Source organism: Phyllostomus hastatus, unplaced genomic scaffold (genome assembly GCF_019186645.2).
Source record: "Phyllostomus hastatus isolate PE091 unplaced genomic scaffold, TTU_PhHast_1.1 phas_contig_86, whole genome shotgun sequence".
Taxonomy (NCBI): domain Eukaryota; kingdom Metazoa; phylum Chordata; class Mammalia; order Chiroptera; family Phyllostomidae; genus Phyllostomus; species Phyllostomus hastatus.
The window spans coordinates 37,888,599-37,913,183 of NW_025333977.1; the positions used below are offsets into that span (position 1 = coordinate 37,888,599).

Sequence of the window (24,585 nt, forward strand, 5' to 3'; positions counted from 1 at the left end):
TCAACTTGGTTGATTGCCTTTGTTAGGGATTTCAGGAATGGGGTCAGGCATAAAAGGCCTTGTCTATCATAAAGAGGCTGTGATGGACTACTAACAGGAAACAAGAAAGGTTTGTGAATAACGGAGTTCACTTAATGAAGGTCTTTATAATGCTTCTCAGGATGGTTGTACAGACGACCATTTAGAATGGGAGAAGGTGTTCGAGGGCTCTCGTAGAAACCTGGAGAAATGCAAATGAATGCAAAGGAAATGATTCTTTTGAGATTAATTCCTTCCACAATGATTATTTTGTTCATTCATCACTCAACATATGAACCCAGTGCCCGCTTCGGGCCAGGCACTGGGCTAGGCACTGGGAATGTACAACAGCAGATTCAGTCCTGCTGCCATGACCAGTTGTTTGTTCCTGCACTGTCACCTGCAGTAGAGCAAGAGCTCCGGACCACCGAGATCAGTCTGTTACTTCCTGTCACGGTCTGCGCTTGGCACTTGGTGGGCACACAAATTCTATAGCCTAAATTGATGTGCAGCCTTGGTGCAGCACAACTAAATGCACAGAGCCAAGAAGAAAAGGCCGGGTGGCATCTATCTTGCATTGTGAGACCACAATCTTTCAGTGAGCCCATGTGTGCGTGTACGTGTAGAATCGGGGGCATATCTTCCCAGAGCCCCTGGCAGAGTACCAAGCTGCAGGACCAACCCTCTCTTTCCCTTGCGCGCTCCAGCCAGCCCAGGAGGTGGCAGGGTGCCAAATGGAACGCGGCCGAGCTCAGCCTCGCTTCCGTCCGCAGACCCGCCCCACGCGGCTCCTCCTTGCCACTGGCGGGGCCGCCCACGGTGACGCCCCGTGGCCGCAGCTCCGGGAAGCCAAAAGCGCGGGTGGCTGGCGAACTCAGGCGGCGGGTGGAGCCAGAGCCGCTCCGCCGCGGCCAATCGCGCCACGACGGGGGAGGAGCCCCAAAGGGGGAAAAAAGAAAGTGCAGCGGAAAGTAAGAGGCTCATTGGGCAACGACTGTCCGGATCACGGTCCCTAGGGCTCCGCTTTGACCAGACGCAGGGAAAGAAGCAGCGCTGGGCTAGTCGGCATCCATTCTCGCTGCTTTCGCTGCGCCCACTCTGTCTCTCAAGAAAGGTGAGTCTCGCGCTGTCAAGGAGGTCTTGGAAGAATCACCGAGCTGCAAAATCTCAGAGTAGAAGGATTCTTACAAAAGGACTCCTTCAGTCCCACCCCCATCCCCGAAAGCAAACTGAGGCACAGAGTAAGGCAGTGCCTGGGATAGATCACAAAGCTAGTAATTGCTGTGGCCAGGACTCGAAACTGACTGTCCAGAGCCCCATCTTCGCTTTGCAGGGATTTAAGTCACGCAGTTGTGGGACGGCTGCGGGTTGCTGCACCGTACTTTCAGCCCTTTAAGGGGTCTTTCCTGGTACATTCCCGCCTTGGTTTCCCCAGAGCACTGCTGTAAGCAGCGAGGATAGATGAGGGCAGTGTGTCCCAGTCTGTCCAACGTTGCTCCCAACCTGGAGCTGTGACAGCCTTCACGCCCTCTTCCCCTGACCTGCTTTCTCAGAACGATGCTCCGTACGAGGGTGTCTGTCAGACTCCTGGTGGAGGGGTGGAGAGGTGAGGGGCGCCCGGGCGTCTCTGACTCCCTGTGGTCCTCATTTCTCTCTCCAGCCCTGGGAAGAAGCGGAGCTTGTGGTCCTGTGGGGGATAGGATGCCCCTCATTTAAGAACAGCTGGCTTTATGGAGCCGTAGCCCCTCTCACTTTAGAGTACTGGGAAGGAGCAAGGAAACTGAGTTAAAGAGAAAAAAATCACAAACATAAAGGCAAACTTCTGCCGTTTAAGAGCCAGCGCCAGCCGTGGTTGTGGAATTGTGAACCACAGCGCCTCTCAGAGCGTTTTGCTGCTCTGCTCCGCAGATCCTCTGGTTAGGAGCCCGGGAGGAGGAGGGTTACCTGGCTTTGACTCTAGCTCTGAGGTGCATTAGCTGTGTGAACTTTGGGCAAGTGATCCAATCTTTCTGATACTCAGGTTTTGTGTGTGTGCATGTTATTGTTTTCTGTGTCCCCCCCCGCCCCCGCCTGAGGCGCAAGATGGAAATTATAATGGTCACAATAGGTCCTTTGGGTAGTTAGGAAGATTAAATGGGATAATTCAAATAACATGTTTATAGCTCAGTGCCTGGTCTGGCACCTGGTAGTCAGGTTGAGATTGGTGGTAACTGTTATAAATATTGTTATATAGTGATCCTGGACATGACGGGTTTTCAGAAAGGTGGTTTCGTACTACCTTAGAGTGACTTAAAAAATAATATCTGGAATGTTATAGTGTTTCCTTCTTTGGAGTTTGAACAGCTCTTTTGCTGTGAGTGTTTTTTGAATGCTCTCTACATGTGACTTTGATCGTGAATGCTTGACTTGGAATATAAAATTAATGTTTCTCAGTGATGCCAGTCTGTACTAGTTTTTAGGCCAAGCCTCAGGTCGGTGAAGCTGCGATCTGAGGCATTCTTTGTTAGCAAAGAGGGTCTGGAATTTGATGGGAGGTAGGAACACAAGAGAAGTTGAAGTTCCATTCATGTTACAGAATGTTGTAAGCCTCTTATCCCTGTTGTCTTAAGCCAGACAAGCAACTTTATATTTTTGTTAGCATAGGAAAACAGCAACAAAATTCTCATGCATTTATTCTGGATTATTTAGTGACACTGCTAAATTCAGTCCCTTCTGGACACAAACTTACCTTATTTAAATACACCCAAATATGCCTACACTTGTCTTCTTTTATTATCACAAATGAAATAGTGTCACTCCTATACCCTTACCTGCTCGTGACAATTGATTTTATTCTGATTTGACTTCATACGATGATTTTCTTCTCTCTCTTGACTATGCCATAAGTGCCCGAATTGAGCATCCAGCATTTATAGAGTTGTCTTTCTGCTTCACAGTCCCTCGTATTTGCATGTGGCATTGATGAGGTGGTGTGATACATGTTGCAGGAAGTCAAGGGCTTAGTGGTCCCCCTTGATAGGTACCTCCCGCACCTGCACGTAGCATTTGCAGAGGATGGGATCACTGCTTCCATCAGCCTGTTCTGTGTGCATGCATTATAATGAGCTGGCCAGGATACATCTGAACGCGTGCCTGAGAGACCAGGGGCTTGTGGGGAAAAGGAAAATGTTCAAAGTAAGGTCACAACAAGGGGACAGAAGGGAGATCAAACACTAATTCCTTTTGGTTCAGGTTCTTTAAAGCAAAGACACTCAGTTATACCTTTCTTCCTTATCCGGATTATATGTTACCAAAATTGTACATACATCTAACATGTTCAAAGTGTGTTCCCTATATATTATCTTCCTTGTTACTTGCAATAGCCCTGAGGAAAGGAAGGACATGGAAAGCATGTTAATAGTGGAAGGAGCCCACGTTTTGTGGTCCTATCAAGTTTCAGTTGTAGTTCCTATGTAGCTAGGAAACACTGAGCAGTTTATTTCACTATTGGGTGTCTTCTCTATTCAGATCTAAAATGGAGGGAAAAAGTTGCCCCCTGCCAGAGATTTGTGAGAGTATTAAATTAAGTGGAATAGTGTAAAGTATATGTCATGAGTAGGTGCGCATTAAATGGTGTCCCTTCTTCGCTGATCTCAATTTGTTGAGTAGGAAACTGAAATGAGATTCAAAGAAATGAGAGGTTACCAAGGGTCATGTGGTTATGAAGCTTCAGCCCTGGAAATACAGTTCAAGCACGTTGATTTCTAGTTAGAGGCTTTTCTTGTCACACCCTGTCACCTTGCCAGTGAGATCCTTAGCAATTTATTTCAATTGTTAGGTTGACCTTATTTGGCTGGTGATTGCAGAGTATCCTTTCTGTCCCAAAGAGGACATTTCTTTGCTAAGGGAACAGCCCTTAAACATGATCTGTTGAGTTTAGCAGGGCCAACTCACAGGAGAGGAAGTTTCAAAGCCATTGTCTCTAAGGCAACCTTCCTACTTCCCTGTGTTTAATGCAATGCACCTTCAATTCCTGGAGGTAGGGAACTATGAAGACATAAAGCTCAGAATTATGTCACCTTTTTCTTCCTGTTTTGAGTTGTTTCGCCCCCATATTCCATCCTTGTGCTAATTCACAGAGTGGTAAGAAGATTGAGGAACAAACATCATGAGTGATGGTAACATTCCTAGCATATTTCACTTCTTTCGCCAATTCTGTGGGTGAAGGTTGGAACATAGAGAGTAGTATGCAGAGGCAGCATTTGCAGGTAAGACCACTGCTTGCTGGTGGGGCTGATCATTGGTCTGGAGTTTTGGTCCTCCCTGTGGAAACGGATGGCTGCGGGCTTATGTGGGAAAATGAACAGATCTGTTTTTCATCCCGGCAATGGGGTGATTTATCCATTGAGACTCCCTACAGGCCATCAGGTTTCTCTGCTTTGCAGCAAGCAGACAAGCTTGAAAATGCAATTCCATGAGAAATGTTTTATTCCTTTTTGGCATTTGGGAGCATGTTTGCTTTTGCTTAAAGGAAGGGAGTTAGCATCATCTTACCCGGCACAGTTATAAAAGCAGAATGTGGCTGGAAGAAGTCAGAGGAGTCAGAAATTAAAAAAAAAGTTATATCCAAGATAGCACATAGCTCCATTTGCTGTTTAACTTTCTGAGGTTTTTGCTGGTGACACAGATGTAGGATCTGTGAGTCACTGTCACCTTGTCTGTGAAATATTAAAGAGAGCCACCTACTGTGCTCTTTGCCCATTTTGGAAGTTGTTCTGTGGGAGAAATAAAAACCCCAAAGAACAGGAAGGTTACAGAACATTTGGCAGAACAAATATCAGTATTTTAGCTACTGTTGCTAAATTCTCTTTTTTTTCCTTTTTTGAAAATGAGAATGCATGGTTTACCCTGGTGGGGTCGTTAGAAGACCATCTTCTAGCTGACTTTATTCTGAGTAGCTCTAGTAGCTGTGACAGTGTGGACTTCTAGAGTCTGACAGGTACCCGAGGCAAGTTATTATAGAATTGGGATGAACCTCAGTTTCCTAGCTAGGAAACAGGAGCACTGAAGCCTACTTAGAAGCTTCAGTGCCCATGTCAGCACCTTATTCATGGGAAGCATTGAATAAACACAGGTTCGTTCTCCTGCCATCAACTCCTTTAACTTATTTGTCAGTTAAATTGTGAAAATCAAAGTTCAATAGCTACCCTTTACTGAACTCTGTCATAGTTTATACTGAGTGTTTAATATATATAATCTCATTCATTCTTTGCAATAATCCTCTGTACAAGTACTACTTCATTTTAGAGCTGAGAAAGACCTAAACTTGTGCAGCCTCTGATCTAGAACTGAGGACCTGGGTGAAGACTGATGACCTCCTCCCACCCCCATCCCAATCCTGCCGAAAACATGAGGGAGCTGGATTAGATCATCTCTACAGGTCTTCTGCTATGATTTTTAAAAACCATTATTTTTAAAAGATATCTCTCAAGTCTGAAATTCTATTACCGTATCTTTTTGTAAAAGTCAAGGCTAAAAGGGGAAAGAAGAATAAAATGAAAAAGCCCTTATTGTTTTACCCCAAGAGATCTATTTTCCTGTCAAAAGAGGAGGGCAAGGGAAATCAGCATTCATTGGTGCACGCACTTCTGTCATTTCATTTAAGCATAAAAATGACTCCCATACACACACACACACACATATACACACACACACACACACACACACACTGCCTTTTACACGTGAAAGAACTAAGATTCAGACAGATGTATAGACCTGCCCAAGGTTAAGGTTACCCAATTGGTAAGAATCAGAACCAGTGTGTTCCTGAGCACAAAGCCTTTGGTCTGCTATACCACATTTACTATGCATAACACCATACAATCTGAGGACTTATCCAACTAGATTCAGAAATGTCCCTTTCTGCATCCTTATATCACACTCCTCTGCTGTTCTCTCCTTTGCCACTGTTTCATTCCCAAACGTGCTGGTAAAATTCTTTCTTGGTTTTTCCTGGTCCATGGAACCTTACAACATTTTCTATCTCTATTATGATTTTTTTTCACTATGGGCCAGTAATATGCCCCTTGTGTTCTTCTCTAACTCTCTGATGCTTACCTAAGTCACCAAGGGCGTGATTTATCCTGCCCCGTACCTACACATAAGAGGCGCTGGGTGGAATGGATGATGGATTCCTACCATGCCAGGTAGGCCCAGCCTTGGCTTTCCAGTTTTCTCATGTCGTTAATTATCTCAAAGCCTGTCTCTCTCGACTAATAATGTAACTTCAATTTCCTTTAATTTTGTGGTCACAAAATCAGAAAAATGATAAGAAGTCACATACTAATAAGGTTGGGCATCACTGGCTCAGTGGTGGAAAAAGACATTTCTTTTCTAATTATAAAGAGAGTTTTGCAGCAAACACAGTGAAGGATGACAATGAAATGCATGCTTGCATATATCAACAGAAAGGCCAGTGTCAAGTGTCATAAATTAATTACCTGGAAGAAAGTAGGAAGTTTCCAGGGAAGTGGGAAGCTGCAATGAGGTTTGACCTCAAGATTTTTAAAAGCAATGAAGAATTCACATCAATCCAGCTCTTATTTGATATAATTGGACTTAAGGACAGGAGACCATTTATGTCTAGTGTGTATCCAGGAATGCCTGTGCTTTCTATCTGTCTGACACATAAGTCCTTGTGACTACACTGGCTTCCTTCTTTCTCAATCAATGCTAAAGGCAACAGCAAAGAGGACCAGTCATTTTATAAATTTTGATACCTGAAAATGTTCTTTTCATAGATAGCACAGTTTCTTAAGCCAGTTATGGTCAGATGTTATGGCGACTTACAATTATGACTGTGTGGCATCGTGGGTTTTGGCACCAGACCAAACCTCCCTGGTTTGACTTTGGACAAGTTACTTGTCCAACTCTGCTTTATTTTCACCATCTGTGAAAAAGGGATAATAAAACCATTTTATTATGCTTTTGGTAGGTGTCAATCATATGCCATAACATTTGTTAAGAGCCTAGTGTACGAGGATTTTAACCTTTTTTTTATGATTAGCAATTGCAGTGATATTCAGCTGCATGCCCAAATCGATACTGGATTAAAAAGTACAAGACCTAGACCTGGCTGGCATAGCTCAGTGGATTGAGCACGGGTCTGTGAACCAAAGGGTCACTGGTTTGATTCCCAGTCAGGGCACATGCCTGGTTTCAGGCCAGGCCCAGTAGGGGGGATGTGAGAGGCAACCGCACATTGATGTTTCTCTCCTTTTCTTTCTCTTACCCTTCCCTTCTCTTTAAAAATAAATACATAAAATATAAAAGAAAAAAGAAAATATAAGACCTAGATTCAAATAATTACAGTTTTTGTTTATTTAAAAGTTAAGGCCCTCAAAATGCTTATTATTATATACACACATGCACCCACATATAAATATATATACAGGGTCAGGCACAGATAATGCCCTTTTTTATTACAAAATCATAAGCATGTAATTCTGTAACATAACAATATCACACTCAAGCACAACATATGACATTTTAGGTGAAATGTTCAAGTTAAAACTATAAATTATTATATCCATGTTATGACCCTGCTACCCACAGTCAAGCAGGCATTACTTGTGCCAGACCCTGTATATACTTTGTGTGTGTGTGTGTGTGTGTGTGTGCAACAACTCTTAGGTAATCAAGACAAATGTTGCTAGCATTTTTTATCCTGGTCTGAGAGGCTAAGAATCTGCTATGGCCACACACCCAGTAAATAGTGGAGCTGGGACTTGCATAGTAGCTTTCTAATTTCAAGGTTATGTTTTTTCCCCTCTTCAACCTTTCAGTCCATCTGCCCTGGTCGTGGGTTTTTGGCTTTCCTTCTCTAAAAGTCATTTTTCCCACCTCGAAAATGAAGAATTTGGACGAGGTGCTTTCTAAGGTACAGTGTTCTATGAGTCTCTGCCTGTGTAGAGTAATGACTGAGGAAATGCCTGAAAAGCTACCAGGAAAACCATACTTTTATTTCTGTAGAGGCATCTGCATGCTGTAGCATGTGGAGCATCATAAGTCCCAGAGGGCCAACAGCCTCCTAGGCCTCAGTGACAATCACACCTGAGCACTGAACTAGGAGTCAGCTCTGGAAACACAACTTTTATACCCTTAAGGATTTGATTCTGCCACATTCCCATGACCTGCCAACTGTGTGCCCGCTTAGGCTTCAGATTTGAAGGGCGGGAGAGAAAATAGATGGCTGGGTGAGGCACAGTGACATTTATTGTTTGGGAAGTGAGAAGAGAGGCTTTTTACATAAAGCAAGCTCTGTATCACCATTAATCACCACACTCTTCTCTAAAGAAATAAAGAGATAACATATTTGGCTTTCATTTTGATTTTAGCATTATGAGTGCATATTTTCTGTTTTCTTCTTTTGAGCTAATTTAGTGCCTGTTGAAAAAGCTTGGCTCTTATTGAAATGAATACAGGAATTCTTTTAACTTACAGAAATGATGAACACTTGAGAGTGGTAGTACACATTACATAACACTTTTCTGGAAAGTCAGATTTCAGTTTTTCAATTTCAGAGAAAGACAATGATGGGGGCTAGGGAGGATAGACTAGATGGTGAAAAGTTGGCTGGCTTTCAAGTCAGAGTTGAGTGTGAATCCTTGATATGGCTCGTTCAGCCTGTCCATACTTAGTTTCTTCATCTGTGAAAAGGTAATAAGCATGCTTTAAGCCAGGGTGTCAAATTCATTTTCACCAGGGGCCACATCAGCCTCATGGTTGCCTTCCAAGGGTTGAATATAATTTTAGGACTGTATAAATGTAACTACTCCTTAACAGTTAAGTGAGAGCTTGGTGCTGCAAATGGGTAGAAACAAGGTGCCAGGTCAGATAAAACAAGGTGGAGGGCCGGATTCAACCTGCAGGCCTTGTGTTTGCCACCTATGACTTAAGCTATGTCCTAGATAGATAGGCATCTATATCTATAGGTATAGCTATCTGTATATCTGTTGATGATGTATCTGTTACAAAGGTTAAAGTTAGGTAAGCTATATAAAGTCCCAGCACTTAATAGCTGGCACCTGAAAGGCACACAATAAACATTCATTTCTTGCTCTTCAGTCAGCAGTGCTGTTTACCCCAAAGCCTCATACATTTGATGCAGCTCAGGTGGAGAGGGGGCATATATACAGTCAGGGTCTGAGTCTGTCTAAAGAACTCTTTCCCAGTTTGGCAAATAATGTGGATGACAAGGGATAGGGAGTCAATGTGATATTTATCTTAAAATATCAGGGAAGCTTTCTTGTGGGCAGAGGAATTAAAGCAGTGGTATGGACTATCTGCATCTAAATCATTTGGGTAGTTTGTTCAAGAAACAGGTATCTAGTGTCTCTGCACTGTAGTAAACCCTAGATTAGAATTTTAGAAACTGAGAGGTAGTATATTGTAGGGCGTCTAGAGTGTTTTTATGTGGGTGCAAATTCTGGCTATGTCTGTATAATTCTGGGCAAGTTGTTGAATTTATCTGTATAAAATGAGAGGAACAGGATGCATTAGTCATTGGGTTGCTGTGAGAACTAAGTAAGTGAATATACATGAAGTGCCCAGACAAGTGACTGGCACAGGTTGCCACATGTTATTTCACTCCATGCATAAACCAGTCTTTAACGTACCTTCCAAGGCCTCATTATTTTCTGCATGTCTCAGTCTCCCTGATAACTACATGGCTAACACCTTTATCTTCTGGACACCTTTGCTCAATGTCTTCAGTGTAGCTTTTTTGATTGCTTTGTATAAAATTGCCCCACATCCTTCCCATCTCCACCCCTGCCATTCTTCTTGACCTCACTTCTTCTGCTCTACTTTCTGTTTTTCAATAACAGTTGTCACCTTATTAGCATCCATATACTAATTAATTACTTTGTTTAGCTTATTGTTGTTTAATTCACCTTGCTAGAATGTAGAATCCATAGGGGCAGGGACCTTTGTTTTACTCACTACTGTATACCAGATGCCTAGAATATAGAGCCTAGTAAATAGCAGTTGCCTAAATCATGAGTAAATGATGAGTAAATAAACTTACAGATGTTAGTATCATATGTTCCCAAGGAATAGAACAAAAAAGATGGAACTGGATGAGAAAACAAATTATATTTTTATACACACACATACACATACACACATATTTGAAATAAAAATATTATACATTATATATACACACAGATATGTACTTACAAATATGTATATATATACATATATACACACACACACACACACACACACATATATATATATGAGGGAGGACCCAAAAAACTCCAGAATCTATTTATAAAAAGCGTATATTTAGTTTTAATGTTTAAATTTTGGTCATCCTCAAAGTACTCTCCAGTTAATGCAATACACCTATCAAGACTTTTTTCTACTGCTCAACATAGCTTTTGAACTCGTTGATGCTGATGCCTTTGAGTGCTTCTGCCATTTTTTGTTGTCGCCTCCTCCACATTGACAAAATATTTTTTTTCATCCAAGTTAACAAAAAAAGTTGCTTGGTAAGATTGGGTAAATGGTGGGGTGGGGGTGAGTCATAAGGGTCATGCTGATTTTGGTCAAAAACTGCTGAACACTCAGCGCAACGTGGGCAGGTGCATTTGTAAATCAGCCATCATGAAATGGGCAAATGGGTTGAAATAGTCTTCAAAAAACTCACTGAAGCTGAACACAGTCTCTCCCAACACTGCCAGCTGCTGCACTGATACAGATGAATTCCTAGAACGCTCACCTACTGTTCACCTGCCCTCCAGAATATAATTCCTTTTTTGGGGGATCCTACTCTCATACATATATGTATGCATATCTATTTAGAATTTTGAATATATATTTAGAATATTGAAATTAAAAATTATGTGTGTGTGTGTGTTTATATTTATTGTTCAAAATTACCTCGGGAAATTATTAAAGTGATTTCTTGCTGTTAGCATTGCTATAAGGATAGTTTGGAAGAAAGAACAAAAGAAAAATATGAGTAAACAGACAACAGACAAGCAAACAATAATTAACAACTGATGTCTGGATAAGAAGTAAGGGGCTGAGACTAGAACAACAGCAAGAACAATAATGTTGGGGGGATGTGCAGGAGGCACAATTTTGAACAGAGGTGTCAGTGGTAGCACCTCTGGGAAGGTGACATTTCAGCTAAGGAAGAAGCCTCAGGAGGAACCAGGATAGGTCTGAAGCTATGGCTGAAGTGGCTGGAGCCAGGTGGGAGGGAGAGAAGGGCGGGGAATGAGGTCCCAAGGTAAGCCCGTTGCTAGAGCAGACTGGCCTTGCAGGCGATGGTAAAGAGTTTGGAATTTAGGCGAAAAGCAGCAGGAATTTACTGAAAAGATTGAAATAGGATGTGACTAGGTTTGATATATCTGGAGCCTTGAACAAAGAGTGAAGACAAATAGAAGAATTTATGTATAAGATGAGGTGATAAACTAATCTCATACAGGTTCCTAAGAATAGTCAAGGAAGAAAATTCAGTTTCATTATTTCATTCATAGTCTTCCTTTCCCATTAGAATGCCTCACAAAATACTAAAATGGATAAAACCAGATTATTTTACCTTTTCTGGAATAAAATAATTCTTATTTCCAAAGGCACTAAGTAATGGATGGAAATGTATATACTCACTGTTATTCATTTCATTTCAGCTGGAAATTTTATAGCCCCCATGTAGGTGTTTTATGTCACCCCAAATATTGGACCTAGAGCTGTTACGTGTAAGATTTTAGGTACTGATTTTGAAATCTGCTGTACTGAAGAGTGAGCATATGAAAGGCAGACTTATTTTTACATAAGTTCCATTTCTTCTCTCTGGCTCCACAAGGCTCATTGGAGCCTAACTCTTCGTGAAGTAAACTCCTTCATGAAGTCTTTGCTGATGTAGCATGTGCAGTCACACACACGCCTCTTAGTACAAGCTAACGGTAGCTTGACAGTATGAACCAGGCATCTTTCAAGTGCTTTACAAATATTAGGTTATTGGAACTTCAGAATAATTTTATGAGGCAGGTACTGTTATAATCAACATTTTTTAGAAGAGAAAACTGAGGCCCAAAGTCATGGAGTTAGTCAGTAGTAGAGTCAGTATTTGAAATTTGGCGATTAAAAATTATTGATTTTAGAGAGATAGAGGAAGGGGGGAGATAGAGATAGAGACAGAAAGAAAGAAAGGCGAATATTGACTTATTGTTCCACTTATTTATGCATTCATTGGTTGCTTCTTATATATGCCCTCACCAGGGATCAAATCCACGAACTTGGCATATGGGGACAATGCTCTAATCACATAAGCTACCAGCTATGGCTCTTGAACTTTGGCAATTTAAACATGTATACCATTATGCCTTTTGATTGTAAGAACTTACCCTGAATATTTTACTCATATTCATTTGTTCCACTTTATGGTGCCTTTTTTGGGGGAATAGTCCAATGAGTGTATTGAATCAGCAAATGAATGTATGACTTAGTCTTTCAAATTATATCATTTCATGAGTGAACAGTGGTAAAAATATGAATCTTACACTAAGGCAACCTGGGTAGGGTAATGCCACTTATTACCTCTGGGGTATGGGAAAATTACTTAACACCTCTAAACCTGTTTTCTTATCTGTGTCGTTGGCATAAGGATAGACTGCTGTTAGAATTAAGTATGTACGTAAAGTGCTTAACACAGTGCCTGCAACATAATCAGTGTTCAGTTCATTGAGCTGACTTTTTATTGTTTTTTTGAAATAAAATAACTTCCCCAAATATGCTTACACTTACATGCTTGGGCAGTTTTTCAGTTGTGCTTGTTCTGTTAACTTTAAAAACCAAAGATCTAATCATATAACTGGAGATGTTAATGCTGTTCCAGGGTCCATTCTGGCACCTCGCCCTCAGCAGGACATTCCTGTAGGTTGAAGGGCCGGTTCTGTAGAACCGACCACCTGTGAGCAAAGGGTGCCCACAGGCCCTGTCTCTCTCCCAAACATCTGACACACCTGCAGGATGCACTTCCAGCACTGCCCATCCTTCTTCCAGCACTGCCCTCTCCAAGAGCTTGGCTTGCTGGGAAGTTATTTTGCATTCCAGGGATAGCCATAGAGCATTCTGGGTGAGAAGGGAAAAATAGCAGAAGACTCAATTTTTTCTCTGGATAACACTTAATGTGGCTAATCTACAGTGCTGGCTGGAAGTTTAGGACCTCTTGCTAATCATAAACACCAGTAATGATCCAGTGCTTCATGTGTGCCAGGGGCCGTGTTCAGTGCTTTATTTCCATGATCTCAACCAATCCTTACTGTGAATCCAGTTCACAACCCTATGTGAATTTTAAACTTTAGTTGTAAACTAAAAATTAAAGAGTGCCACATGCGTATTAAGGGGCTGTGATGATAAAATCAAATATTTCTTTGCGATGTTTTCCCACATTTTTCTTTCCAAGCAAGTTGCGCAGGGCTGCAACACCTTTGGACTCTGCAGAAAACTTCTCTGCAGTGAAGAGATGTTTGGCAGAGGAATAAGATAAAGGCTGTGTGGAGAAGGTAAGAAGCTTCATTCTAGTCAACAGTTTATTTTAACTCAGAAGAAGCTAGTAACAAGGAGCTGAGTCTGATTTGTTGGTTGCGTGTGTTTGCTTCTTTGTAAAAAACAAACACTGTGCTGGTTTCCAGTGCCTCCCCCTTTTCCTTATGGGGCATTTAAAAGGTTTTATTTTTATCCTCTCACGTCTCCCAAGTTTGATGATTTCCTTTGAGGAAAGGTCTACACAAAACACACACACAGACACACACATAAGAACAGTGCCTGAGTTATATAGCTGACACCCAATATGTTTGTCGAATGAAGGCATGACAAAATTTTAAAAAATCTCTTTTTTTCCTGAGAAAGGGAGCTGCTGTGAGATTTTTAAATGGTAAAATTTCAATGTGTAAAATTCTTTTTAAGTTTTTGTTATAAAACAATTTGAGGAAGAAATTATTCTAAAATGTGTGGTATTACTTAATCTTGGTGATTCAGGACAGATTACTGGAGTGGATTGTAACTCCTTTAGAGCTTATCAAGGTGAGATCACTTACCCTTATACTAAATGGGCCCAGCCTGGTATGCTTTTAAGTTTGTGTAATCTGATTTTCATAAATTTCCTCTCCTCTCTCTCTTTCACTGTCTGCTATTTCTTCTTTGCCTTCTGCATGTCTTGCTCTAGCAGTGTTCTCTCCATCCCCCATTCAATTAGCTGTTTCTGCTTTACTATTGACTAGGGAGCTGGCAAATGAGGTTTGTTAGAACTATGTGTATGATAAAAATAAACAGTGTTGAATTTAGACTAGACAGGCTCTTCTCTAAGGGAAGGGGATGGAAAGGTAAAATGTCTCTAGAAATAGTCTCCTCTAAGCGAGGCTACCCCACATATATATACACAGTTGCACTGGGTCTCAGTTACCTGTGTTATGAAAAAGGGAGAAGTGGCATGGATAATTCCTTTACTCTTTTGGACAATAAGCATTTCTGAAAACCTCCAGTAAGCAAGACACTGGTGAGATATGGAGGTTAAAATACAATCACACAAACACAACCCCTGAAGAATCAGAATGTATAAATCATTATGAAAGATAAGATATGCACAGGAGTTTGTAGTGCAACTTGTATAATATTGGGAGTAGTATAAGAGTATATGGCTAGTAGAAGTTATACGATAAAACAATCCAGTGTCTGAAAGGAGGAGACAACCGTGTCAGTCAGGAAGGGGTTTATGAGGAAATGGTATTTGAAGTGAGTCTTGACGTGACGAGAGGTTTTAGAGAGAGAGATGAGTGGGGAGCAGTGGTGTATGAGTTTGGGTCAGAGCAGAGGAGCAGGAATAATTGGATTAATGACATGGAATTTGGGATTTATCATAGGGATTAGATCTACTATTGTGAGAGAAGCTTTTGGGACAATTAAAGCCCTATAAAGGGAAAGTTGGGAAATCAGATCAAAGTCTAAGGATCCTGAGAAGCAGCAAGTAAAGAAATCTCTGGAAGACCTTTGCCACTGTGTATGGTAGACAGACAGTCAGGAAGAAAAATTGGGTGTGAAGTGGAAGAGAGTAATCTGGAACCTTCTGGGACAAACCAAAACCCTTAACTGTTCTCACTGTGTCTAACCTCTACAATGCGGGTACCTGGCAGACAGAGCCATGGAGCTTCCCACCTGCCTGGCCTTGGACTTGGGGAAGTTAAAGGGACCTGAAGGAGTGTGGATGTGACTACTGCCTCTAAATAGGAGGTGAGCCTCCAGATCCACAATAACCTTTGCGACTCACTAGAAGGACTTTCCTAAGGCAATGGCTATTCCTTCACTTATCCCATCCATCAGGCAGATTTTCCTGGAGGCAGTCCTAACCAGGAACCATGCACAAAAGGGCATTCTGGAAACCATAATTCCAGTTTAAATTGACACATTTAAAAACCATTTGTGGTACCTAAAATGTAAGGAACAGGATGAACAGGTAAACTGAAGGAAGGAAACCTATGCTTTGCTTGGGGAGAGTCCATCTGCACTAGGAGGTGGTATATGATCAACAGGGTCATCGAAAATCAGACTTTTAAAAGGTGAGTTGAGTTTGTATTGCTGAGAAATTTGCACTTAATCCTACAAAGCAAGGAGAAGCACTGAATCTTCTTAAGCAATAGAGGCATGACCAGATCTGTGTTTTAGCTCTGGCACTGAAAGTCAAAGCATTGGAATTCAGAAAGGGGATTGGTGGGGCAATTAATGATGATTCTGTTATAATAATCCAGGCAAGAAAATGTGCATTTCCAGAACTCTCTTCTGTTCTCAGTGGAGAAGGTGACTCAGAGTCATCATAAGGGGTTGTTCAGGATTATCCAGGGAACTAAGAGTCTTAGTGTGCATTACAAGCCAAGGTGATCTTATTCAGGGCTAATGTTGTGAACTATAATGTCATTATGCTATATCTGGATAACTGTTCTTTAAATTTCCCGGATGATTCTGCCTCTACTACATGAAGAGCAAGAGAAAAAGTATATGTAATTGGAACATCAACTGTAATGAAATTGGCTTATGCAACCATGTCAGTGTCACTTTGAGAGAGTCTTTAAAAATAAGTATTACTTATTTAATTTAGTAAAATAATGGCTTTTGGCTTTACTGAATGGAAATAGTGGTATTCCTTTATGTTTGGCCAACAATTTGCATACTACTTATATTTCATTTGCTTTGACAATGACTCTGCAAGGTGAGTTTGGTCTGAGTTCATGTAAGTGAGAACGCTGAAGCTCAGAGGTTGTGATAATCATCAAGTAGCCACTTGGCCTTTGGTGATCTAAGAGCACTCATTGCAGTTCCATATACTTGATAGACACCATTCTATTGCTTGTCCCTCAATGTTGCTCTATGTACCATTGCCTGATCTTCTTCTTGGGACACAGAACTGGTTATGCTGTGTCCTATTCTAAATCTGTGCATAGATTTTTGGACTTCATTACCTTTATGGTTTCTTTCCACCCAGAGAGCTGTTTTCATAACCTAGGTGTTAATTATCAAAATTTTCACCCCCCTTGCAGGATATTTTACTGCCTTGTATCAAAATACAGGATATTTGATATACACCAAATACAGAGTAAAGAGGAAAGCCTTTACAATAGCCTATCAAAGCAGGTACCTTAAGATCCCCAGGAGAGCCACACATCTTTGAATTTGGTCATTCCATAAGTCTTCTCTGTCAGCACATACCCCTAAATGTTTAAAAAACATATCTCTGGCTTCCTACCTGTCAAAACACAGCAGAACTCATTCACTTGTCTTGACTTATTTAAAACACATACTTACGGCCATTGCTTTATCACCTGAGAGTTCAGCAGCCAACAGCAGGTGAATACAAATGCTGTAAACTTCATTCAGCACACCTCTGCAGTGTTCTGTCCTCCTAGAGGGATCCCTAGGCACATCCAGTTGGGGCGACAACCTCAGGCTCTATGCTTTGGGACATCTGGGACTGTTGCAGTTATTGATGTAGAGACAAGGCTCAGGAGGAGGGATATAGAAATCAGGCTTTCCCAGCTGCCATTTAACAGAGTACTTGTAATGGTTCTCTGAGACTGCTGGATCGTTAGGGTCAAAAGGCTAAACCCAGCTTTGCGCAGAAGCCAGAGAGGGACGTGCCTTGTTTAGAGCCAGCCAAACTTGTCTATAACTGGCCTTCTGAGTACGAGTGCAAGAACTTTTTACTGTGTGCAGTGTGCTGCCTCTCCCATGGGAGAGCTAGCCTCATGTCTCCCTACCAGATACATGGATTTCCTGCTTCTTTGTGTTTGTATGTAGGGAAAAGCTTGGGAGATTGCTTGATGTCTAGTAAGAAAAAGAGTAGCTAAAATATTTGAGTGTTTACTATGTGTCAGGTCATTTATGAAATCATTTCCTGTAATCTTCATACTTGTTTCTAGGAGGTACTTTCCTGACCTGTGTGCCAATGAGGAAACTGAATCCCGGAACAGTTACGATGCCTGCACAGCTATAGAGGATTTAAGTCCTCGTCTGTGTGACTCAGAAGCCACACTGAAACCTTGCACTTCGCTTCACGGTACCAAGGTGTGCCTTTTATCCCATGGCCCCATCCACTCTGCTGACACATACGACATGAGCATCTTGTAAGAGATGTTTACTTACTGCACTGATCTGTCTGACGGTTCCCTAGAAACCCAGCATGGGCGAGCTAGCTCACTAGGCATTGGAACTCTGGTCTCCTATTACATCCTTTTCTCCTTTTTCAGCTCCTTTCTCCTGTTTTGATAGCATTTCTATTTCTTCAGTACGCCTCTCTGACTTTGAGGTTTGGATAGGAGAGTAGGGGAGCAAGTGCTTTGCAAAAGCCCTAGTCACCCATTTCTGAGAATGAGGTCTGTGGAGACGCTCTGTCAGATTCCAGATCCCCAGAGTGAAAGGCCCAAAGGTGTCTGTAGGAGAGATAGGCACTTCTCTGACATGGCGCCAGAAACCCCAACCAGGACAAGCAGGTAGAGATTCCAGGGGATCAGAGTCCAGTTCAACATAATGGGAGACTTATTACAGTGTGGGCCATGGGAAAACTAAATTGATAATGAGTCCACCATCGCTAGAGATATTTAAAGAAGGCCTAGACATCCACTTGGCAAAGATGTTACAGGGAGATTTGAACACTAGAAAAAGACGTTTGAATCAAAATGACATTTGAGGGCTTTTCCGGTCTTGGGACTCTGTCTTGAATTCGCTTAGAAAGTTCATATTGGGAATAAAGGTTTCTCCTTGTTATAATTTACACCAACTTGTGATGTCGCCTCCCCCCTCCCCCTGTGCTTCCCCCGTCTGAACAACCACTCGATTTAAGAAGGGACCTTCGGATGAGGAAGGATGTGGTTCCTTCCCGCTGGCAGCACTCCGGGTCAGAATGGGAGACTTGTGCTGGGCCTGGCACGGATCCGTTGGGCCCTCCTACCCTCCCAGTTGTGGCTGTGACCAGAGCACGTGGGAGGTACACATCCATGTAGAGAAACTGTCTACTAGCTGCCAGCTCTGTTTTTTTTTTTTTCTTTAATTACTAATGAATGTAGCCTTGCCCAGGTTAGATAGAGCTCTTGGAGGAATGAAGAGGCACCTACAAGTTCCAGTCTGGCCAGACAAGCATCCCTTGAAAAACATTCCCTCTACAGTTGGCAGCATAAGAGAAAATGCCTTTGAGAGCAGTTTCTTCTTGCCATTTCAAAGGAGAGCCGCTTGTAAGCCAGGACGTGAGGAATGCAAAGCTTTTTTTCCCCTGTTTTCTTTTTTTAAATTGGCTTAGTACTAATCTGAAAGCTGTGCTGTTCGAAAATGATAATAATCCTTTGATTTAATGTCAGAGTTGAGACAATTCCTTAGTTCTTGAAGGAAGGAGTATTATAATGATAGGAAATGTTCAGCGATTCTTAACAGCTTTGATTTGAATTAATGAAAAGAGTGTTACCCAAACTGACAGCCGGGCTTGCTGGCCAGTGCTGCAGCTAAGAATGGACAACACTTTTCAATTCAATACAGTGATTTTCCCCCCTCAGGACTTATAAAGACATTACCAGACTCCAACGCACTACAGTATAAATGTATTTCAATAGCATGGTACAGCTAAGTATGCTTTGCTCGAATCTATCATGTTTGGATATGTCAAACTGTGAAGTCTTATCTCTTACAAGGAAACTTCAGGAACTCACAGCTATCTGATGACAGGTCAACCCCACTGTCTCCAGGAAATAAACATGATAAAAAACTTCATAGCTGCAAGAACATGTTAGGGATCCGGTTTAACACAGCCTGGAGGTAGTTTGGCCAAGATTTTCCACATACACCATAAATCTTCACAAAGCCGTGGGAAGATAGCAGCCACTGCCGCTTCTCTAGCAGTGTACTCATTGTTCCTGGGCCCAAGTTGCTAGCTGTCTTTCGCTGACACAGAACCGTTGTCTGTTTAGACAGAACTCTATTCCCAGGATATAAATGGTATGTTATTTTTAGGGGATGGTTCTATTTTCTAGTAGTTTTTCAGAGATGGGAGGAAGTGAGAGGCAAGGCTTGACCTGGGAATGAAAAGCCATTTCATGTTTTCACAAGTGAGCTACTTCCCCTTCCTGGGCTTCTGTTTCCCAAATAGTGTCCCGAATGACATTGTTTGATTCCCAAGGCCCTTTTTGATTTTCTAGAGTTTTCTTGATAAGAAGGTAGATAAAGGTGGAGAGAATTAAAAAGCATTCAAGTGGAGGATAGAGCTTAGGAAAATAAGTTTATTTTAAATAGGACTCAGAAAAGCCTCATTGCAATAAGCCTTCATAGCAAATGTGTGAGACTGTTTTGCATACTACAAGGTAGTGTTTGGTTCTCCCCATATGTCTCATTTCCACTTGACAAGACCTAATGAGAACCTTGAATCACAGCCATGAGGAAGCTTAGAGACCATCAGGTTTAATTCCCTCATTTTCTCCATAATGACCCCAAGGTCCTTGTTTAGGGTGACACAGATCCTTGAATTCAAATCTCCTGGCTCCTTGCGCAGGTGACTTTGGTATATATTGCCTGTTCAGTTTATTTAGCAGTGGTGAGTCCTTCGTAAAAGAATCAGGCCAGAGTTTCAAAATCGATTGGTTCTAAATAATAGAATTTGGTGACCAGAAATATATGCTAGCAAGATGATTTGTTTTATATATATATAGTTTACTTTCCCCATGATACATTGTTTGGGCATGAGTTCCCTTTTGTGGGCCTTTGTTCCTGGCCAATAATGCCTTTCTTTCATGTAGGTTTTAGAAGGTCTATCTTCTTCAAGTAAAACTTTTCCTTATAACTCACTCTGGGGTCCTTGCCAGGGCCACTCACCTTCACATTTCTGATCACAGTCTCTTAAGGTAAAACCGTAGCTCTCTGAAAATACTCAGTGATAGGTGTGTTTTAGGTTGTAGAGTATTATGACCTAAATTAAGATTGCAGTTCCTAATTACTAATTTTGTAATCATGGAGTAGCCACTAACACTATAGCATAAGATTTACTTATCCTAAATTATAGATATGGTTATTTCCAACAATCAGCTGACCTTGGATCAATCAAGTTGTCTTTGTGCTTTTGTTTTTGGTCTGTTAAGTAAGGTGGTTGGCCCATGGCCCTCCCAAGGTCTTCTATGATCAAGGATCTTGTTATAATTGTGTGTGTGTGTGTTTTAAGAACACACATTTCAGCCCTGGCTGGTGTGGCTTAATGGACTGAGTGCTGACCTGAGAACCACAGGGTCTGTGGTTCGATTCCCAGGCAGGGCACATGTCTGGGTTGCAGGCCAAGTCCCCAGTATAGGGCACACAAGAAGCAACTGTACATTTATATTCCTCTCCCTGTCTTTCTCTCTCCTTCCCCTCTCTCTAAAAACAAACAAACAAATAAACAAACAAATCTTAAAAACAAAAAAACGACACATTTCTCTTTTTTTAATTTAAGATTTTATTTATTTATTTTTAGAGAGGAGAAGGAAGGGAGGAGAGGAAGAGAAACATCAATGTGTGGTTGCCTCTTGTGTGCCCCCTACTGGGGACCTGGCCCACAACCCAGGCATATGCCCTAGGCTGGAAATTGAACTGGAGACCCTTTGCTTCACAGGCCAGCACTCAGCCCACTGAGTGACACCAACTACAGCTAATCTTGTTGTAACTGTTTTAGTAGCATAGCTTTCTGAAGTGTATTCCATAGCACACATCTGTTTCATCTGTTAGAGAGTATCCTGAGAAATTATACTTTTAATTAGTAATTCATGGTCATAATTTTGAACATCATTTTTTTTCACTGTCCATAATAATGTCCCCAGGACTTATGGAAATATGTAAGATCCTAACACTAAGTGGCCTCAGGCCCTGAGATTACTAGGGCCTGAGATTACTTGTTTTTCTGTTTGTTTGTTCATTTTTTCTAATAGCTCAACTTTTTCACTGCCACATCAACATACCTACTTACAAAAGCCTTTTTCCTTCCATCCAAATTAGCTATTCTTTCTGCTTTGGCATAAGGGCTTGAATAAAAATCTGAGGCTTTGTACTGTAAGTGACATTGATTCATTATTTTATTTTATTTTTTTTAGATTAAAGCAGAACTCATTCTGGTTGCAGTTAGACCACTGGTTTGTATAGTTGTTGGCTACTGGGTATTTGCTTGCTAGTTGACGCTGGCTAATAATTGAGTTACCAGCTGCTGAGGGATAACTATCTGCCTTTTTTTCTATGTGTTGTGCCTTCCTCCTCTGTTAGCTGTTAATCTTCTTAGACATTAGAATTATGTTAGGTTATTGTTGTGGTTTTCTGAGTAGATGCTAGGACTCTATGGATTTTTATTAATGCTAAAGGAAAATCATCACAAACCATAAGTATGGAAAGAGCAAATTTTTTAAAAAACCTAAAAATGTCATCAATAGGAAAATGGTTGAACACATAATGCTATAACTGGACAATGGAATTGTATTTAATCATTTAAAAAAATGAAGTCTAAATATATAAACTGATTTAGGAAAATGTGAATGGTATATTGTTACATAAAATAAGCAACTTGTAGACTCATATATGATTCAGTTTTGTAAAAAACAATAAAGAAAAGCTTATGTGTGAAAAGATGGAAAAACTCTTAATCTGGTAGTTCGATGTATGTTAGGAGTGGGATTGATAAGTACTTAAAAGAGAGAAGAGGACATAATGCTTTCCCCTCTTACCTAATATAATTTCTTTAGAAGGGGATAATAAGATTCTAAGTACTTTACCCTAATTTTTTATTATGAAATTTTTTAAATATATAGCAATGCTGAAAATATGTTTCAGTGAGTACCCATATAAACACTGCCTAGTTTCTACTATTAGCATTATATAATACTTGCTTTATCACATCTTTATTCATTTATCAATCTATGGGTGATTTTTATGTTTTCCCATATTATCAGACTTATTTGAGGAAAGAACCTGTAGCCTCTTGCTAAATAAGACGCATAGCCTGTTGCTAAGAGCCATAAAACCATATTTACAGATTTTATTGATTTGCAGACACAGAAACAAATATTAATAAAGAATTTGTCACATACCTATACCTTAGATACCATAGGTACCTTTTCTCTTCTTTCTTTTTCTTTTTTTTTACTATTAATAATGTTGGCAGAGTTAGCAATGAACTTGAATTTCCTAGGCTGTTAGCAATGAACTTGAATTTCCTAGGATGTGAGTCCCCATCCCCTGCCACTATGCATTCACTCTGTACCATGCTTTTCTATGTTCTCTTCGACAGCTTTGCAAACACTATACACTCCGATAGCCTCCTTCCTGGGATATTACATTATGATACATTTCTGGAAATTACCAGGTTTTGAAAATACAGATGATATGTGATTCTTTTGAGCCACTGCTTGATTTTAGGGTTCTGATTGTCAGACACTGCAAGGAACTTGAGACAAACCATAGTTTGTTTCAGTTTACATAATCTCATTTGAAAAAAGTTTGTTCAGTTGAGGATACACAATGATTTGCAAAAAGGCAATTATATTGAAGAACAATATTTTGGGGTACTTATTACAAATATCAAAATGTGGAATATGAATAACTTTAGATCATAATTAAGTACTAGGCTCTTTTATTCTGCATAATTTAAAAGCTGGACTTGCCTCCCATTTTGGTGATCAGATGTTCTTTTCCCCCTAAAAAAGGATCAAATCCCTATTATTTCTCCCCTGGCTTATCATTCCTGGCCTTGTTCCCATAATTCCTTTTCTACTCCCCTGCATGTCACACTCTAGTCTTACCAGGTGTCTTGGTTTCCACCGAATAACTGATGTACTTTTCTGCTTTCAGAACTTTGTTCAACTTGTTTTTTCTTTTTATAATTTCAGCTCCTCTTTCCTTCCCTTCTTTCTTCTTCACTCTTCCACTCTCATCTGTGGTCTCTCTGGTTCCCCCCACCTATGAGCGTGCACAAACATACATCTCTGTTGGGAACCGCCCAGACTGGTATCAGAGGCTGAAACCCCCACCTAGCTAAAGCTAAGGGAACGCCCTTGGAACCGTGAGCCAGCAAGGAGACAAAAGCTTATTTTCCTGGCAGGAATGCTGCGTCTGCTGCTTTATTCATGACTGAACCCCCAAAAGCTTGGTCGGTTAGCCAAAGACGGGTAAGATTCCCCACGGGGGGGAACAACCTAAGACAGGCACGATCACTTTGGGAGGCCCCCCAAAAGAAGGACTTGGGGGGCTGCAGCAAAAGGGGGTGATGGACCCTCGCTCCTCGGCTCTGACATAGCCTGAGTTCTCAGCGTCTGGAAGAAAATCTCCTTATCTCTCGGTGGCCTTAGTTCCCTTGCTCCACCTAAGCCTGAAACAATGACAGGGTGGTGCAGCTCGGTACTGAGAAGCGCGGATTCCCCACGGTGATCAGGCCTAAGAAAGAACATGTAAATTACTGTGAAACCTCCTTTGTTTAGAGTGCTCTCAGTTGAGTGAGAAGGGTCTTAGGAGGAAATTAGTTTGTTCCTCAGTCTTACAGCTCTTTGACCCCAACTCAATAGGCCGGCAGAGTTATTTGTTTTCTATGGTTCCTTACTTCCCCTAATGAGTACTGTACTTTACCTGAATTATTATGCAAAATGAGCCCAATAAAAGCAGGTATGGACTGTAAATCAGCGCGCTCCTCACTAGGGGGGGGTGGCCATTTCATCCCTACTTCTCCACAGAAACTAGTTTGTCTCTGTGCATGTTTTTTCTCGCGTGTTTATCGTCGAGCCATCCACAGTGTTCCATGGTCACTGCTGGCCGGTGACCCACGCGCAACACATCTCTGCTTGTGTAAATGCAGGGACTTCCTCTATAGATCTACATGCTAGAAGAAATCACTTCTTTCTTAGCATTCCCAAAGTACAGTATTTACACTTTATCACATAGAAGGTTGCTCCTCAGTCTATGATGTGCGGAGCAATAGTGAAATCACCCTCTGGGGGTTGACTGGAAATCCTGTCCTGGACTTACTGAATCAAAGCCTGCATTTCC

At 41.3% G+C, this 24,585-nt stretch overlaps 1 protein-coding gene across 6 annotated transcripts in view; it reads left to right on the forward strand.

The window, feature by feature from the left end:
* Positions 1-920: 920 nt before the first annotated feature.
* Positions 921-24,585, forward strand: part of LOC123827290 (interleukin 1 receptor accessory protein) — a 142,445-nt gene continuing 118,780 nt past the window's right edge. For 3 of the 6 annotated variants that reach the window (XM_045851803.1, XM_045851797.1, XM_045851798.1), the window contains exon 1: positions 921-1,132. The gene's annotated coding sequence lies outside the window, so the exon portion shown is untranslated. Of the gene's footprint in view, positions 1,133-17,477; positions 17,623-17,648; positions 17,682-24,585 lie in introns of those variants that run through there. The other 3 variants (XM_045851799.1, XM_045851801.1, XM_045851800.1) reach the window with 2 other exon arrangements.